Source organism: Herpailurus yagouaroundi, unplaced genomic scaffold (assembly GCF_014898765.1).
Source record: "Herpailurus yagouaroundi ecotype Mexico unplaced genomic scaffold, PumYag 67793, whole genome shotgun sequence".
Lineage (NCBI taxonomy): Eukaryota > Metazoa > Chordata > Mammalia > Carnivora > Felidae > Herpailurus > Herpailurus yagouaroundi.
The window spans coordinates 19,191,306-19,197,610 of record NW_024420586.1 but is presented as its reverse complement, the minus strand read 5'-3'; positions in this window follow the sequence as shown (position 1 = coordinate 19,197,610).

Sequence of the window (6,305 nt, the reverse complement as noted above, 5' to 3'; positions counted from 1 at the left end):
TTTTATGTTCCTACCAGCTATACATGAGTAACCTAGTCTCTCCCCAACTTTGCCAGCATTTGGTGTTGTCACTGTTTTTTATTTTAGCCATTCTCATAGGTATATGGTATTATCTCATTGTGGTTGAAATTTGCATATTTCTAATGGCTATGGATGTTAAACATCTTTTCATGTGCTTATTTGCCATCTGTATATCCTCTTCAGCAAAATATCTGTTCATACTTTTTGTCCGTTATTTTTTTTTTTTAAGTAATCTCTAGGCTCAGCTTGGGACTCAAACTCACAACCCCAAGATCAAGAGTCTCATGCTCTACCGACTGAGCCAGCCACGCACCCCTGTCTTTTTTTTAATTGAGGTATAATTGCAATACATTATATTAATTGCAGGTGTACAACATAATTTGATATATGTATATATTACAAAATTATTACCACAATAAATCTAGTTAATGTTGGTCACCATACATAATTTTTTTCTTGTGATGAGAACTTTTAAGATTTACTTTCTTAGCAACTTTCAAATATGCAATATAGTATTAACTATAGTAGCCATGCTGTACATTACATCCAAGGACTTATTTATTTTATAATTGGAAATTTGTACCTTTTAATTCTCTTCACCCATTTCACCCACTCCACGCCCCATACCCAACCTCTGGCAACAACCAATATGTTCTCCATATTTATGTGCTTATTTTTTGTTTGTCTTTAAATTCCACATAAGTGAAGTCATATGGTATTTGTCTTTCTCTGATTTATTTCACTTAGCATCAAGCCTTCAAGGTCCATCCATGTTGTCACAAATGACAAGATTTCATTCTTTATCACAGAATACTTCTTTGTATGTGTGTGTGCATGTGTGTGTATACACACATACACATACACACACACACATCACACATATATACAACATTTTATTTATTCATCTATCAACAGACACTTGGGTTGTTTCTTCATCTTGGCTATTGTAAGTAATACTGCAGTGAACATGGGGGTACAGATATCTTTCTAAGTTAGTGTTTTTATTTTTGTCAGATAAATACCCAGAAGTGGAATTGCTGGATCATCTGATGGTTCTATTTTAAATTTTTAAAGAAACCACCCTACTGTCTTCCATAGTGGCCCCCCAATTTACATTCCCAAGAGTGCACAAGGGTTCCTTTTTCTCCACATCCTCACCAACACTTATTTCTTTTTGATAACCATCACTCTGACAGGTGTGAGGTGATAGCTCATTGTGGTTTTGATTTGCATTTTCTTGATGATTAGCAACGTTGAGCATCTTTTCATGTGTCTATCGGCTATCTATATGCCTTCCTTGGGAAAATGTCTATTCAGGTCCTCTGCCCATTTTTTGATTTTTTTTTTTTTTTTTTTTTTTTTTTTTTTTTTTTTTTTTTTTTTTTGCTTTTGAGTTGTATGAGTTCTTTTGGACACTAGCCCCTTATAAGATATATGATTTGCAAATGTTTCTCCCACTTAGGTTACCTTTTCGTTTTATTGATGATTTCCTTTGCTGTGCAGAGCTTTTTGAATTGATGTAGCCCTACTTATTTTTGCTTTTGTTGCCTTTGTTTTGGTGTCAAATCCAAAAACTCATCACCAAGAACCAATGTCAAGATGCTTACTTACTGTCTGTTTTCTTTGAAGAGTTTTATGATTTCGGGTATTATATTCAAGTCTTTTTTTTTTTTTTTTAATTTTTTTTTTCAACATTTATTTATTTTTGGGACAGAGAGAGACAGAGCATGAACGGGCGAGGGGCAGAGAGAGAGGGAGACACAGAATCGGAAACAGGCTCCAGGCTCTGAGCCATCAGCCCAGAGCCCGACGCGGGGCTCGAACTCACAGACCGCGAGATCGTGACCTGGCTGAAGTCGGACGCTTAACCGACTGCGCCACCCAGGCGCCCCTATATTCAAGTCTTTAATCCATTTTGAGTTGGTTTTCGTGTATGGTGTAGGATAGTGAGTGGTCCAGTCTCATTCTTTTGCATATAGCTGTCCAGTTTTCCCAGCACCACTTATTGAAGAGACTGTCCTTTCCTCATTGTATATTCTTGCCTCGTAAATTAATGGACCATATATGCATGGATTTATTTCTGGGCTTTCTATTCTGCTTTGCCCATTTTCTAATTACACTCTTTATATTTTTACCATTGAGATGTGGAATTCCTTGGTAGGATATGTGGTTTGCAAATATTTTCTCCCAGGCTGTAGGCTGTCTTTTCATCATCTTCATATGGGCTTTTGCAGAACAAAACTTTTTTAATTTTAATGAGATATAATTTATCCATTTTTCCTTTTATGTATTGTCCTTTGGCATCAAGACTAAGAACTCTCTTCCTAGTCCTAGATGCCAAAGACTTTCTCTTTTCTTTCTCAAAGTTCTATAATTTTATATTTTACATATAATTCCAAGATTCATTTCAGGTTAATTTTTCTATAAAGTATGAGAGTTAGGTCAACGTTCATTTTTTTTTTTGCCTATGCATGTCCAATTGCTCCAGCACCATTTGTTGAAAAAGTTACCCTTCCTCCATTGAAATGCTTTTGCACTTTTGTCAAATATCAGCTGAGCCTATTTGTGTGGGTGTATTTCTGATTCTCAATTCTGTTCATTGATTTATGTTTCTTTTTTTAGTGTTATTTATTTACTTTGAGAGAGAGAAAGAGAGACAGAGAGCGTGTGTGAGCAGGGGAGGGGCAGAGAAAAAGAGGGAGAGAGACAATCCCAAGCAGGCTCCATGCTGTCAGTGCAGAGCCCGATGGGGGGCTCAAACTCATGAACCATGAAATCATGACCTGAGCCAAGATCAAGAGTCGGATGCTTAAACAACTGAGCCACCTAGGCGCCCCTCGTTATGTTTTTATGCTCCTATCTGACAATACTATACTATCTTCATTACTGTAGCTATATAATAAGACTTAATATCACATGGATTTCCCCACTTTATTCTTCTTTGTCAAGATTGGTTTAGCTACTCTATGGCCTGTATCTTTCTGTATAAATTCAAGCATATGTCTATATCTACAAATAACTTTGCTGAAATTGTGATAGAGATTGCATTACCTCTACAGATCAATTGAAGAACTGACATCTTTACTATGTTGACTCTTCCAATCCATAAACACAGTATGTCTCTCCATTTATTTAAATCTTTTGTTTTAAATGTTTATTTATTTTTGAGAGAGAAAGAGAGAGAGAGAGAACATGCACACACAAGCAGGGGAGGGGCAGAGAGAGAGAGGGAGACAACAGAATCTGAAACAGGCTCTAGGCTCTGAGCTGTCAGCACAGAGCCCAATGCAGGGCTTGAACCCACAAACCATGAGATCATGAGCCGAAGTCAGTCGGTTAAGACCCAGCCACCCAGGTGCCCCTTATTTAAATCTTCTTTGGGAGTGCCTGGATGACTCAGTCAGTTGAGCATCCGACTTGTGGGACCAAGCCCCACATCAGGCTCTGCACTGAGCATAGAGGCTGCTTAAGATTTTCTCTCTCTCTCTCTGTCTTTCTTTCTCTCTGTCCCCTCTCCCCCTGCCCCTCTCCCCCACTCACACGGTCTTGCTCTAAATAAAAAAATAAAAATAAAAATAAAAAATAAATCTTTAATTTCTTTTATCAGCATTTCATAGGGATGCCGTACATATTTTGTTAAACGTATATGTAAGCATTTCATTTTCTTTAGAGTGATTGTGTAAGGTATTGTGTTTTTAATTTTGGTTTCCACGTGTTCATTGTTAGTAGACGGAAATAGAATGGATTTTTGTGTATTGATCTTGCATCCTGTGATCTTGGTGAGTATTATTAGTTCTAGGAATTTTTTTGTATATTATTTGGAATTCCCTATATGGGAAATTACATCATTTGCAAATAAGGACAATTTTATTTCTTCCTTTCAAATATGTATGTGTTTTATTTCTTCTTCTTAAGTTACCAGAAGTTCCTAGCTGGGACATCTAGTACTACACTGAACAAAAGTGGTGAGAGTAGACATCCTCACCTTGTTCCTGATTTTAGGAAAAAACATTCAGTCCTTTACCAGGAAGTGTGATATTAGCTATAGATTTCTTATAAACGCATTTTTATCAAGTTTAGGTCATTCCCCCCATTTCTAACTCACTGAGCATTTTTAACCATGAATAGGTATATTTTGGTGAATGCTTATTCTGCACCAATTGTCATGATTATATGATTCTTTTTTCTCTAGTTTGTTGATATGGTAGATTACATTGATTTTCAAATGTTAAAGCAGACTTGCATACCTGGAATAAATCCCACTTGGTCATACTGTATAATTCTTTTGGAATTTTCTTTCAGTCATTTTTTCTGAACTTCAATTACTAGCTTCAGAAGAGAAAAATTCCCAGAGATGAAAGTGTCATATCACTATCTAAAGACAGGGAAGTTTACTCTGGGTCTAGAGCTTTGAAACTCAGATTCAAATCCCAGTGTTCCCATTTACTAGCCCTGGACCTTTGGCAAGATCCACTTAATTCTGTTTCCACATCTATAAAATACGGATAACAATGCCTACATGAGAGAATTAGTTGGTTAGGCACGGACTATCAGATACATAATAGGCAGTTAATAATGGTTACCATTTGAATTCCAGGGCAATAAGCATTTTAAAGAAGAATTAGAAACATTTTAGAAAGGCAGTTATAGGAGCACCTGGGTGGCTCAGTTGATTAAGCGTCTGACTCTTGATTTCAGCTCAGGTCATGATCTCGTGGTTCATGAGTTCAAGCCCTGTGTCAGACTCTGCACTGACAGTGTGGAGCCTGCTTGGGATTCTCTCTCTCTCCCTCTCTCTGCCCCTCCCACCCTCTCAAAATAAATAAAAAGCATTTAAAAAATCTTTCAAAAAAGAAAAAAAAAGAAAGGCAGTTATATATATATTAGGAATAGGGCACAGAGGTGACATAGCAAAATTTATCCTAAATGATCATAATCTCTGTAATCATTTACCCTTGGGGGGCTTTTTCATGTTATTAGATGTTTTAATAATAGATATCAGTGTGAGACACCAAGAAGGTCATTCAAAGATGTTCTCATTATTAGCTATTAACTTATTAAACGAAACAGCCATTAGTGCTCTGCAGGCCTCTACAGAACCTCACTGCAGGAGCCCCACAGTCATTAGCCGCCTGGTCTGCACACACTTCTTCACCCCGACTCTTCCCGTGATCAAAGAGCACCTTGATTCTAATTGCTCAGGTGCTCTTCAAAACACCCAATCTTACTTCTTTTGATCTAACTAGGTTTATAAATAGGGTATAAACAACGCAAGTCTACTTTCTGGTGGTGATGCAAAAAAATGAATTGGCTGGAAGAAGAATAACCAACAAATGAAACAGGCTTGCATTTTACCTTCAACCCCAAGCTCTTTGAAAACAAGTAAAGAATCAAATTGATCTATGACCCTGGCTTACAGATATTCATGATCATGACCCCATGACCCCATCACAGTGACAGATACGTGTTTTTAAATTTTTTTTAATGTTTACTTATTCTTGAGAGAGAGACCGAGGTAGCGTAAGCAGGGAAGGGTCAGAGAGAGAGGGAGACACAGAATATGAAGCAGGCTCCAGGCTCTGAGCTGTCAGCACAGAGCCGGACACGGGGCTCGAACTCACGAACTATGAGATTATGACCTGACTGAAGTCGGACGCTTAACCAACTGAGCCATCCAGACACCCCAGTGACAGATATATTTTTATGTCGTGTTCTGGTGCATGCGCACACACACACAAACATATATAACTGAAGCCACAGTTTAGCGAAATAAGACTGTTGTTACTATCAGTGCTACATGCTAAAGTTTCCCCATCTACTTTGTCACTATCATTTAATGCTGGTTGCCACTACCAATGCCATGACCTACTAAGTGGATCCTGAGTGAGCCATGAGTGGGCCTCGGCCACGAGGTCATATACGCCCAGAGAGAACTCCAGCTAGGCTGCTGCAAACCACAGAGATAAGCCCTCCACAGGCCTCCCTTGCATGCTGGAGTCTCAATCTGGCTGAACAAAAACTCTCTTTTTCTCCTCTCAGCATCACAGGTGTAAAAGTCAGCAACATTTCAAGGGAATTCCCTTAAACATGGCAAATGTCTGTTTAAGTGCTTCTAAATTTCCTGTGCCTGAGATACAATGAGAAGGAATAGAAGTGACGTTCTTTCAGCAACTGAAGTTGGCCAGGCACCTGGTAGAGGGGGCCATGTTTCACTGCAGCCTTTTACCTCAGGCCACAGGGAGACAACAGATGCCAGAGTGTTCTTCAAGACCAGAGGCTGCTTA